Source organism: Staurois parvus, unplaced genomic scaffold (genome assembly GCF_062004578.1).
Source record: "Staurois parvus isolate SC_StPar_1 unplaced genomic scaffold, SC_StPar_1.0 ptg000195l, whole genome shotgun sequence".
NCBI classification, from domain to species: domain Eukaryota; kingdom Metazoa; phylum Chordata; class Amphibia; order Anura; family Ranidae; genus Staurois; species Staurois parvus.
The window spans coordinates 5,177,383-5,191,121 of record NW_028317991.1 but is presented as its reverse complement, the minus strand read 5'-3'; the positions used below and the strand labels follow the sequence as shown (position 1 = coordinate 5,191,121).

General features: G+C 45.0%; 1 protein-coding gene across 5 annotated transcripts in view; it reads right to left on the bottom strand.

Moving 5' to 3' along the window:
- The window catches only part of LOC149461668 (tuftelin-interacting protein 11-like), a 305,597-nt gene extending 292,303 nt beyond the window's left edge, over window positions 1–13,294 (bottom strand). For 4 of the 5 annotated variants that reach the window (XR_016312790.1, XR_016312787.1, XR_016312793.1 and 1 more), the window contains exons 1-2: window positions 13,217–13,294; window positions 6,470–6,552 (exon numbers count right to left, since the gene is read on the bottom strand). The gene's annotated coding sequence lies outside the window, so the exon portion shown is untranslated. The remainder of the gene's footprint in view (window positions 1–6,469; window positions 6,553–13,216) is intronic. The other variant, XR_016312788.1, reaches the window with a different exon arrangement.
- Window positions 13,295–13,739: the final 445 nt, after the last annotated feature.

Sequence of the window (13,739 nt, the reverse complement as noted above, 5' to 3'; positions counted from 1 at the left end):
TGTCATTTTTTACTAAAAATCTGCGCTTGAAAAACCACTGCGCAAATATTATGTGACATAAATTGGAACTATCTCCATTTTATTCGCAAGTGTCTCTGCTTTAACCTCCCTGGCGGTATTCCTGAGTGTAGCTCGGGGTAAAGTTTCAGCACCACAAGAGGTAACCCCGAGCTACACTCTGGAATACACTGCAGCGTTGTTCCGGGATTTCTTCTGCACTTACCTTGTCCTGCGCTCCCGCGATGTCCCCCCTGCAGTGTCCCCGGCCATCTCCTCCGGCCGATGCCAGCATCCATCTTCTGGGTTCTGTTCTCTGCGACGTCGGGACGTACGGGGGATGGAACGGCGGGAAATTTAAAAATGTCAAAAAGTGACATTCACTAAATACACTAAAATCACATAGTATAACATTCCTGTATCAAACCATTTCACATACATTTTGTCCCGAGTGCTTTGTCCTGCACCCTGCCTGCATTTTTACTGTTCTTTCTGCCTGGAAACTGAGAAACGTCCATGGCGTCTAAAAAGCATCCCCTTTATGGCCAAAAGCGGTTTTAGACCGGCTAGAGAACAGCGATAGTAAATTAGAACCACTTGCAGAATTGAGTGATAATGATTCGTGGGGAAAATTCATCATCAGACACTGAAAACGATTCTGCAACTTTGCTCATTGATGTGCGCACTTGGCGCTATATTTCAAAATTCAGTGTTTTTGGTTTGATTATAATATTGAATTAAATTTATTATTATATTATTTTTTATGATTATTTATTAAATTTATAATTTATGATTTCGTGTTTCAAATTTTATCCTACCCGGGATGTTTACTAGACTCTTGTTCGGACAGATTTCAGTGAGTTATTGCTAAAAATTACAGGCCTACAATAAAAAAACAACATATTTCCATGCAAAAAAAATGTACCGCTTTGAGCACAGAAATACTGACATAATCAGACCGCTAGGGAGGCTACGAAAATATATCATGTTTGGGGGAATTCTGTAATTTTTAGTAATTGCCTTAAATGAATTTGTAAACATATGTGGGGAAAAAAACTGTAAAACCGGCTCTGGCAGAGAAAGGGTTAAACTCGCCCAGTCTAAATTTAGGCTAACATTCCAGTTGTGTGTCTATAGGACAGGATTTCTGGTAGTAATTAAGGTAAAATAAGGTTTTATCCAGTAAACAAATGGGCTAACAGGTGAATTTCTAAGCGTGTGATCAGCCGGCATCAGGTCGGCAAAGGAGGGGGGGGGGGGGGTGGGGGGGGAGTTATGTAGTAAACAACCTCACACCAAAATGGCAGTTGGTGGTTGGCTGTGCTGCTGAGAAGACACAGACTCCTGTTGCTTCAGGATTTCTGTTGGATTTCAGCGTTTCTCCTGTCAACAACCTACAAGATGGATCAGGATTTCAACTGGGGAACAGTGGACCCTCGTCTCCTTCTGGATTTGGCCTCTTCACACTCCACCGGGAAGGACAGAGAGGAGGATATTATGGCCGCTGTGACGCATCTGCAGGGAGGAAAGGCAGAGAAGACTGAGGCCCTGGGTCAGCTCCTGGACATGGCTACAACCTTCACCATGGCTCCCATCTACCATTATCCAATGAGGTTCCCAAAGAGATCCGGGAAGAGGGCTGAAGATGGAAAGGCCCCCAAGGTGAAGAAGAGGGACATCACCATCAGCGCTGCATCCCAGGAGCCTTCAACCAGCACCCATTCACGCTCTTCCCGAGCAAGCAAAGGGGCTATATACAAACAGCTGGTATCTGAAGGTCTCCTGATTGCCCTGATGTCCAAAGAGCCCAAAAGAAAGGCAGCGGAGACCAAGCCTCAAGGAGCCAAAAGACCCAGGGCCCAATGAGGTAAGTGACATTAGGTGAGTATGGCTTTTATTATATTTAAAGCCCATTCCTGTCACCTGCCCCGAATTGATCGCTGGCTAAAAAATAAAATCCATCTAAAATGTATTTTTATTTATACAAAGCCACGGTCACTGCAGTCCCAAGGGTTCCCCCTCTATTTACATCCAGTGGGGTCCTTGATGGATTGCTTATTATGTTTTGCCCAGAGTTGGGCTTTAAAAAAAATTAAAAAAAAAAAAAAATTAAAAAAAAAAAAAAAAAAAAGTGTGCATTTAGAAATTATAATTGTTTCTCTTGTTACCAAAAAAAAAAAAAAAGTTTGTAAACATAGATAAGATAGTGATAAGATAGAATGCTTGTTAAGATAGTCTGCCATCTATAACATCCTCTGGTAAATGCCAAACATCTCCTTTTCCTCTTCACTTCTGTTTCTTTGGAAAGAGCAGAGAATGTTAGTTGAGGCCATATACACAGCTCTATGTGCAGCCCAGAGACCATAGCGCACAGTCCAGAGCCCATAGCGCACAGTCCAGAGCCCATAGCGCACAGCCCAGAGCCCATAGCGCACAGCCCAGAGCCCACAGTGCACAGCCCAGAGCCCATAGCGCACAGTCCAGAGCCCATAGCGCACAGCCCAGAGCCCATAGCGCACAGCCCAGAGCCCACAGTGCACAGCCCAGAGCCCATAGCGCACAGCCCACAGTGCACAGCCCAGAGTGCATAGCTCATAGCGCACAGCTCATAGCGCACAGCCCATAGCGCACAGACCAGAGTGCATAGCCCATAGCGCACAGCCCAGAGCCCATAGCACACAGCCCAGAGCCCATAGCACACAGCCCAGAGCCCATAGCGCACAGACCAGAGCGCACGTGAATTGGATATATTATTTTAAACCAGAGTTTAGTGTCACCTCCTTAACATCTTACAAAAAAGGAGAGGATTGGCCGGCTATAGGGGTGGAGGAGGCCGGGTTTTTTTGTTTTTTGTTTTTTGGTGACACTAAACATCCTTATTTTTCTGAAAAATCCATTCACATCCACTAGCTAATGGCCCTTTGATTTACTTTTTAAAGAAATCGTTTTCTTCTGTGTTTTCCTGCTTCCTTGTAACATCCTCCATGAGCGCCCACACCTCTCTTGTTCCTCCTCACTTTTAAATACTTGGAATGAACAGCGCATGTTAGGAAAAAAAAGTTACAAAAAAATTATACAAAAATATTATATAGATTTTATAGATAAGATGCATATTATAGTTATTGTCATTGTAAACTATTATTCATGAAATTGTCTCTATTATTCTGTGTTTCTGCCATCTTGTGACATCCTCTGGTAAATTCCAAACATCTCCTTTTCCCTCTCAATTCTGTTTCTTTGAAAAGAGCAGAGAATGTTAGTTGTGGCCATATACACAGCTCTATGTACAGCTCATAGCCCAGAGGTGAATTGGATAGATTATTGGAAACCAGAGTTTAGTGTCACTTCTATAACATCTTACAAAAATGGAGAGGATTGACCAGCTATAAGGGGTGGAGGAGGCCGGATTGTTTTTAATGTGACACTAATCATCATCCTTATTTTTCTGAAAAATCCATTCACATCCACTAGTTAATGGCCCTGTAATTTATATTTTAAGGAAATCATTTCTTACTGCGTTTTCCTGCTTCCTTGTAGCATTCTCCATGAGCTCCCACACCTCTCCTGTTCCCACTCACTTTAATTATATGGAATGAGCAGTGCATGTCAGTTGTAGTCATGTGTCCTGCTTTATGCACACTGCAAAGCCAGTAGTTGGATCAAATGAAAAAAAATATTTTTTTTTTTTAACCATAGTGTAGCTCTAACATCCTACAATAAAGGAGTGTGATTGGCCGACTATAAGAGGCCGGATTTTTTTTTTAATAAGAGAAAATCCATACACCTCCACTAATTAATGGCCCTGTCATCTATTTTCATTAAATCATTTCTTATTGTATTTTTCTGCTTCATGGTAACACCCTCCATGAGCTCCCACACCTCTCCGTTCCCTCTCACTTCTCTTTGTTTGGAACAAGCAGTGCATGTTAGTTGCAGTCATGTGCACTACTCTATGCACACTGCAAAGCCCATAGCCATCAAACCCATATGTAAATTGGATATATTATTGTAAACCAGAGTTTAGTGTCACATCTTTAACATCTTACAAAAAAGGAGAGGATTGGCCGGCTATAAGGGGTGGAGGAGGCCGGATTTGGTTGTTTTTTTGTGACACTAATCAATATCCTTATTTTTCAGAAAAAATCTATTTACATTCATTGGTTAATGGCCCTGTAATATATTTTTTAAAGAAATAATTTCTTACTGTGTTTTCCTGCTTCCTTGTAACGTCCTCCATGAGCTCCCACACCTCTCCTGTTCCTTCTCACTTTTAATTATATGGAATGAGCAGTGCATGTTAGTTGCAGTCATGTGCCCTGCTCTATGCACACTGCAAAGCCCACAGCCCACAGTTGAAAGCATTTTTTTCCTCTCACTTTTCAGAGTTTAGTGTCACTTATTTAACAACTTACAAAAAGTGTGATTGGCCAGCTATGAGGGGAGGAGGAGGACAGATTTTTTTTGTGACACTAAACAATATATTTAAAAAAAAAAAAAAAAAAACTATTCACATCCACTAGTTAACCTCCCTAGCGGTCTGATTATGTCAGTATTTCAGTGCTCAAAGCGGTACATTTTTTTGCATGGAAATATGTCGTTTTTTTTATTGTAGGCTGTAATTCTTAGGAATAACTCACTGAAATCTGTCCGAACAAGAGTCTAGTAAACATCCCGGGTATGATATAGTTTGAAACACGAAATCATAAATTATAATAAAAGGAATAATCATAAATAATATTAATAATATAATAATAATACATTTAATTCAATATTATAAGCAAACCAAAAACACTGAAATTTGAAATGTAGCGCCAAGTTCGCACATCGCTGAGCAAAGTCGCAAAATCGTTTTCAGTGTCTGATGACTAATTTCCCCCACGAATCATTATCACTCAATTCTGCAAGTGGTTCTGATTTACTATCGCTGTTCTCTAGCCGGTCTAAAACCGCTTTTGACCTAAAGGGACGCTTTTTGGACACCATGGACAATTCTCAGTTTCCAGGCAGAAGGAACAGTAAAAATGTTTTTGAAAAATTGAAAAAAAAATTTGAAAAATTTTTGGTTGTAAACTAACTTGAGGGGTTTTTTTTACTATAAAGATAACAATACATTTTGGACAAGATTTATGAAGAAAGATTATTTATTTGCAAAAGATTATAAGAAAAGCACTTTTTTTCAAAATTTTTGAACTTTTTCATTTATATAGCAAAAAAAATAAAAATCCCAGTAGTGAATAAATACCACCAAAAAAAAGTCTTATCTGTCTCAAAAAAATGCTAAAAAAATTATTGAGTACAGTGTTGCATGACCGCACAACTGTCATTCAAAGTGTGATAGTGTGATAGCGCTGAAAGCTGAAAATTGGCCTGGACAGGACGGGGGTAAAAGTGTCCGGACTGGAAGTGGTTAAATTAGGGGCCGTTCACACTGCCCACACACTAACCCCCAGTTCACATCTGTGTGGTCGTGCAGGCCGCGATTTGCATGGGCACGAGAGCCTATACATTTGAATGGACTCCTGTGCCCCGGGACATACAGGGAAGAAATCTATATTTCTATATCTACTTTGGAAATCGCAGCCCGCCCAGGAACCGAGGTGCCCAGTACGGTTGCCATATCCAGTGCGGGTGGCGTACCATTAGAATTAATGACACCCGCCAGCGGGTCCCGCATTCCTGTGTGTGGGTGGTGCAGCTGCAGGTATTTGTGCAGGTCCCGCATCGGCACCACCCACACAGATGTGAACCGAGGGTAAACTGAATGGGTTTGGTGTGTGGGCAGTCGTCCATTCCGGCTGCAGTCATCCAGCGGTACAAGGCAGAGTGATGCACATTTTACCGCATCACACAGCTCATTTGTCTTCTTTTTGTTTTGTGTGAACTTAATGTGAAGTACACAAAGTGACGTGTCATAGCATGTCCCCAAAAAAGCAGCACAGTGTGATCAGCTGCTGCACAGTGACATGCAGTGCCTTCCTTTTTGTGTGCGCTACAAAAAAATGCAGCATGTCTGCATTTTACTGTGGCTCCAGGCTGCACTGCAGTGTGAACAGGGCACATAGAAAACAACCACATGACTGGCGTTCTTCCAGTACAGAACAATTAGGCGATCTCTGAAAACCTATCTCTTCAGGGAAGCCCATCCTGCCCTCAGCTAATATGGAATCTTCTATTCCTACTACCAGTCCATCCCCCACAGTTATTACCTTTTGTACCACCAGCCCCTCCCTCTTAGATTGTAAGCTCCCAGGATCAGGCCCTCCTATCCCTCTTGTATTGACCTGTATTGTTGCTGTATTGTCTCCCGTTATATTGTAAAGCGCTGAACAAACTGCTATATAAATCCTGTATAATAATAATAATAGCAGTCACCGTACTATGTGTGAACAGGTACCTAGAGCTTGTTCACAGCATGTCTGTTTACTGCACAACAACACACACGGCGTGATGTGAACATAGAAACAACTGTTACCTCTGTGCCCTGTTCATGCTATACATGTGTGGAGATGTCGCACAAGTCGCACAATTTCAAAGTCGGATTGGTGTGACTAGGACCTATGTGTGTTAAAAAGAAAAAAAAAGAAAAAACATATTTAGATTTTTTAAATAAATACACAAGTGTTTAATCTTTCATGTCTATTTTTTACAGGATGGGTTATTATAAAGATGAGGGTTCACATGTAGTTTAAATGCCGCTTCACATTGGAATAACACAGGAGCACGGACTATGTTCCTTTGCAATTCCTGTGTGATGTGATTTTTAGTCCATTTATTTGAATGGGCTGAAATCACACTGGATCGCACCAAACGTAGCACATGCACTACTTTTAAAAATGCACTGCAACCGGATCGCATGGACCATGGTACTGCGGTGCAGGCAAAAGCACTGCATTTACAATCCGAGTTTGGGATGTTGAAATCTCCAATTTCCAAGTCACACCCTATTGTCCGCAGTTAAAGTGGTGATATCGGTGCGATTTGGATTTGGTCGGAGCCACACCGATTTTTAAAGTAGTGCATGTATTACTTCGGGTGCGACTTCCATAGACATCTGAGCAGATATGTTGCAAGTCGCACCTCAAGTTGGACTGACATCAGACTATGAATTCATGTGACTTCACTGGAAGTCGCACGATTTTAAAGTTGGATTGATGTTACCGGGACCTTTAAGTGGTCGTAAAACCTTATATATACCCAGTGAAGTGATACACAGAGATGAAACAAATCCTCCTACGTAAGTTGTGCCTGTTTACCTGCTGTCTTCTCCTTTCTACATGCAATCAAAATGCTGAATTTATAAAGCTTGCCTAAGACCCCAGTCGCACTGGGTGTGACTTGCCATGCAATTTGCATGCCATGAGACTTGCAAATGGCATGCAAACTTGCACCCTATTGTCCGCAATGAAAGCGTTCATATCGGTGAGGTTCCGACTTTGTTTCTAAAGTAGTTCATGCACTACATTTGGTGCGATTTGCATAGACATCTGTGTCAGATGTCTTGCATATCGCACCTGAAATCGGCAAGTCCCTCTACTTTGAAATCTTGCGACTTCACAGTAAGTCGCACAATTTCAAAGTCGGCCTTGATGTGACCGGGGTGTAAGAGTTCCGAAAAAAAGTGGGCAGAGAGCGAAAATTACACTCTGCAGAGCTCAGTGAGGAGAGTACTGAGAGCCGATCGTAGGAAAGAGACACCCCCCTTCTACACAACTCATAGGAACAGAGCTGAGGCTGTCAATGTGTTGGACGTCCCTCCTCTGTCACCATTATTCTCTTGGTGTCATGAAAACTTGTCAGAAGTGATAGTAGAGGAAGGAAAGCAGCAAACAGAAATGACACTTTGTGCTCTCAATAGAGACATGTACACACTATAGAGGGATCTGCTTTGTTCATATTTCATGTTTGAGGTGTACAACCACTTTAAAACGTCAGATGTTTTTTTTTTTGCACAGTTGCACTGGTCCAGCTTGGACCAATGTAAGCATGCATATTCCATACCTCTCCAGGAATGCAAAGTGTTCTCTGATTGGACGAGGTGGAGAAAGGCGGGGCAGGTAATGATATCATTTTCAGCTCCTCCAGTAAGAGAAGGCTTTGTATTCATTGAAAAATAAAAGGTGTTGCCTGAATGGCACCCATGCTAAGTGACCAACCCCCTATATTCACTATGCAGCAGGGCAGCTGCTCCGTACAGATCCTGAAGACAGCGAGGGTCCCTGTAGTAGCGTTGACTACTACAGAGCTTCCACAGGGATCACCAGGTATGCAGTATGCAGACAGGCAATGACACCTCTCCTGCTTGCAGGCCCCCTCTGGTATTGTGCTGCATTCACCCTGGGCTGTGTACAGGCAGCCTATAGAGATGGATGAAGACACAGCAGCTGCACAGACAGCATATCAAAATATGCAGGGAGGGTGCAGGAATCTGAACGCACACTGTGTGCACCTGGGATTCAGCTTTAGCCCCGTTCGCATTGATGCAACCTGTCATGCGATTTGACTGTTCAAATCGTAAAAGCCACATCCAATTGTCAGCAAAAGGAGTGTTATGGCAATTAATGCCAATGCCCCCCAACCTCACCTGAAGCCTCTGACTCTGACCCCCTCCTGTAGCATGTCCACAGTCTCTGACCCCCTCTTGTAGCATGTCTGCAGTCTCTGACCCCCTCCTGTAGCATGTCCACAGTCTCTGACCCCCTCTTGTAGCATGTCTGCAGTCTCTGACCCCCCTCTAGTAGCATGCCTGCAGTCTCTGACCCCCTCATGTAGCATTCCTGCAGTCTCTGACTTTGACCCCCTCTTGTAGCATGTTTGCAGTCTCTGACTCCCTCTTGTAGCATGTCCGCAGTCTCTGACCCCCTCTTGTAGCATGTCTGCAGTCTCTGACCCCCTCTTGTAGCATGTCCGCAGTCTCTGACCCCCCTCTTGTAGCATGTTTGCAGTCTCTGACCACCTCTTGTAGCATGTCTGCAGTCTCTGACACCCTCTTGTAGCATGTCCGCAGTCTCTGACCCCCCTCTTGTAGCATGTCCGCAGTCTCTGACCACCTCTTGTAGCATGTCCGCAGTCTCTGACCCCCTCTTGTAGCATGTCTGCAGTTTCTGACCCCCTCTTGTAGCATTTCCGCAGTCTCTGACACCCTCTTGTAGCATGTCTGCAGTCTCTGACCCCCCTCTAGTAGCATGCCTGCAGTCTCTGACCCCCTCATGTAGCATTCCTGCAGTCTCTGACTTTGACCCCCTCTTGTAGCATGTTTGCAGTCTCTGACTCCCTCTTGTAGCATGTCCGCAGTCTCTGACCCCCTCTTGTAGCATGTCCGCAGTCTCTGACCCCCTCTTGTAGCATGTCCGCAGTCTCTGACCCCCCTCTTGTAGCATGTCTGCAGTCTCTGACCCCCTCTTGTAGCATGTCCGCAGTCTCTGACCCCCCTCTTGTAGCATGTTTGCAGTCTCTGACCACCTCTTGTAGCATGTCTGCAGTCTCTGACACCCTCTTGTAGCATGTCCGCAGTCTCTGACCCCCCTCTTGTAGCATGTCCGCAGTCTCTGACCACCTCTTGTAGCATGTCCGCAGTCTCTGACCCCCTCTTGTAGCATGTCTGCAGTTTCTGACCCCCTCTTGTAGCATTTCCGCAGTCTCTGACCCCCTCTTGTAGCATGTCCGTAGTCTCTGACCCCCTCTTGTAGCATGTCCGCAGTCTCTGACCTTCTCTTGTAGCATGTTTGCAGTCTCTGACCCCCTCTTGTAGTATGTCCGCAGTCTCTGACCCCCTCTTGTAGCATGTCTGCAGTCTCTGACCCCCTTTTGTAGCATGTCTGCAGTCTCTGATCCCCTCTTGTAGCATGTCTGCAGTCTCTGATCCCCTCTTGTAGCATGTCTGCAGTCTCTGACCCCATGTTGTAGCATGTCTGCAGTTTCTGACCACCTCTTGTAGCATGTTTGCAGTCTCTGACCACCTCTTGTAGTATGTCTGCAGTCTCTGACACCCTCTTGTAGCATGTCCGCAGTCTCTGACCCCCTCTTGTAGCATGTTTGCAGTCTCTGACCGTCTCTTGTAGCATGTCTGCAGTCTCTGACCCCGTCTTGTAGCATGTCTGCAGTCTCTGACCCCCTCTTGTAGCATGTCCGCAGTCTCTGACCCCCTCTTGTAGCATGTCTGCAGTCTCTGACCATCTCAAGTAGTATGTTAATATTCTTTGACCAAGCCTATGTTCAGATCTGTGCTCCCTCCCCTGCCTGTGTCTGTGCAGTTGCTGCATCCACTTCTATGGGCCGCCTGCACACAGCTCAGAGGTGGATGCAGATGACAGCGGCTCGGCGCCCATCTGAATGAGAGACAATAACTGCCAGTGAGTGATGGGGCAGGGGAGGATCTAAGAGAATCCTGATAAACACAATCCCCTGCAAGGGATGGGAGGGGTGTGGCCACGCACTGCTCTCAGGATTCTGATTGGCTTCTGATCCAACATAGAAATTTAAGACAGATATTTTAGAGGACGCAGCCTTCAGGCTAGGCTCACATCTGTGCAGGCTACGGTTGGCACATTTTGGAACATGTGTTTTCGATGATTATTTTTATGCGGATTGCATTTTTTTTCTTTTTAGCGAATAGGAAAGTATGACAGATCTGTTCATGTAGTGCGACTTTAACACTCTCTGGCACCTAAGTAGCATAAAAGTGGCATCAAAGTAGTGGAGGAACCTCTATGTGCCCAAAGCCATGTTAGGGTTGGGGTAAATATTGGGGTTAACCACTTCCCTTCTGGCCCATGTATATAAACGGCCAGACGGGAGCAGTGCAGGGGCGGGTGGCCGTTTATAACCGGCCTCCCCGCCCCCTGCTTGTGCGCGCTCCCTGGGAGCATGCAGTATCGCGATCTGTTGCCTGCTGTGTCCTCCGGACACAGTGGAACACCGATCGTTGTACGGGACCTCTGTGTGAGGTCCCAATCATGTGATCACTGATTGGCCAATCAGTGATCACATGCAGAGTAGTAAGCAAGATCTCACTTCTGTCATCTTTGCTTACCACGTGTGAAATTTGTGAATGATTGCAGAGGTCACATGGTACAAGGCTATTCACAAGAGCCTTGTACCATGTGACAAGCTGTGACCAATCACAGCTCACACAGTAGCTCTCAATGGCTGCAAGAATGCAGCCAGAGAGAAAGAGAAATGATTGCTTTTATAGCCTTTATGGGTGTAAAAGCAATCAGTGGAAAAAAAAAATCATCATCACCCACAAGTAGTACAGTGTCACCATGGTGACACTGTACTGCTAGGGTGAAAGTATGTAAAAAAAAATATATATATATAAAAAAATAAAAATGTAAAAAAAAAATTTAAAAATTATAATTTTTGATTATAAACTAATTTAGGTTTTTTTTTACTAAAAAGATAACGGAATACATTTTGGCCAAGATTTATGATGAAATATTATTTATTTGCAAAATTTTATAAGAAAAACCGTTTATTGAAAGTTTTTGGACTTTTTCAATTACATAGCAAAAAAAAAAAAAATCCCAGTGGTGAATAAATACCACCAAAATAAAGCTTTATCTATGTCAAAAAAATGGTAAAAAATTCCTATGGGTACAGTGTTGCATGACCGCACAATTGTCAAAGTGTGATAGCGCTGAAAGCTGAAAATTGGCCTGGACAGGAAGGGGGTGAAAGTGTCCGGACTGGAAGGGGGTAAAGGTGGCCCTTAATCATAACCCTAACATGTGACACATAAAGGTTTCTGTGCTACTTTGATGCGACTGATTCTACCTGAGTGCACAGAGGGGTAAATTGGCATCAAAGTCGCATTACATGAACAGAACTGTCATACTTTCTTATTAGCAAAAAAACCCCACAAAACACATAAAAAACGGAAAACTTGTGTTTTTGGTGCGGGTCTGTTGAAGTCAATCACACACAAAGTGCAATCTGCTGCGGGAAAAATCGTCCCTGACCCTTTCCAAAAAACGCCCCGGCTGAAAATGCACAGATGTGACTAAATCAAAAGGAAAGAATGGTGAATGGACTGCAGTGTGTTTCTGCAAACTGGAAAACGCACTGAAATCCGCATAAGTGTTTAGCTAGGGTTAGGGAGGGCCCAGCAGCTGAAAACCACTGCTCTGCTCTGCAGTATTCCCCTTCACTCCTCCCCCCACAGATATATAAAAGGTTATGTGAGGAGCTTACAGAAGGGGTGGAGGAGCTGGGCCAGCACAGAGAACAAAATTTAGCCTCATAAGAGAGGGCTCTGGTGTGTAAGGGGGGAGGGACCATGCTAGGGAAGTGACTCCTCCTGGAGTAGTATGGGCAGCACAGGGGTTCACACATCTACTTGCAGCACTGGGGTCCGCGGTTCACATCCCAGTCCCCCCCCGATATACTAGTAGCTCGTCTCCGGTCTGTTCCCAGTATGGCATTATACACAGAGCATCCAAGATGGCGGGCTCCCCTTCGACCCAACCCCAATGTGATGATCGCTCTGAGCCCCCCGGAGAGAAGATCTATGGAGAGATCCGCTCACAAGAAGACTCATCTCCCAGCAAGTTCAACGTCACATCCCCAGAGAAGAGAAATGAATATATGGGAAGGAAAAACACAGCAAATAAATCCTGTAAAATTCTGCCTGTGTCCGAGCTTTTCCCTGCCATGTGATCAGGTGGTGACAGGGCCTCTTTATGTTCTGTATACAGCGGGGGAGGGGGGAGATGTTGGGGGGAGGGGGTGGGGGTAATGCTGTTTCTGACCCCAATCTCCCCTCATTGTAATGTATGGAGGGTGGGAGAGTCAGATTCTCTGCCAGGTATGCATTTCTGGCCGTGGGGAGATTTCCCCTCACTTCTGTTCCCAATGTCAGGATATGACTGGGAGGGTCACCAGCACAGGAAGTGATGCAAATCTCCCCAATGGGGACACTGCCAGAAATAAACACCTGGCAGAGGATCTGACTCTTCCACCCTCCATACATTACTATGAGGAGAGGCTGGGCTCAGAGATCATACAATGGGAGCTCTGTGACTCCACTCTGGAGGATTCTCCCTCCTGTGTCTAGAAGAAGCCCTGAACCTGAGAGAGGACCTGGGGTCACCCTGTCCTCCATGGAGAACTAATAGTCCCAGCACACCCTGCCTGCTGCTTCTACTCCCCCATAGACATGCAGCCTTCCTCAGTCCCAGGCAGGACCTGGTGTGTCCCCTCTCCACATCCATCCTCCCCTCACCTCCATCCCACACAGAGCACATCTCCTCTCCTCTGTACAGGCCAGGGGAACCCTCCATCCCAGCACCGGAAAGGACGGAATCTGCCAACACAACAACTTCCGGTGTGCTCTGAAAACTCCTCCCCGCTCCATAGCGAAAGGATGCAAAGAGCAGGAAGTGCACCTCCCTATGTGACCAGGGGGGCTGCTGTTGAGGCCCGAGTGCCATGTGATCAGGGGGCGTGGTGTTGTTTCCTGAAGTGCCATCTTGAATGCTGGCAGGAGCATTAGGCTTGAGGCAGAGTGAGGGCAAAGTGGAGGCTCAGCACTGAGTGTGTACAGAAGGAGGGATGCTGGTTCAGGTGACAGTTGTCCTCCATGGATGTACCAATAGGAATAGTCATTCTAAGGACCAGTTCACACCACATGCAGTCCAGTGCATTTTTTTTTCTGCATCAAAAATGCATTGATAGCAAGTTACATTGTTTCCAATGTCATAGTTCACACCAGTGTGGTCAGTTCCAGAGCGTTCCAGTTACAGAAA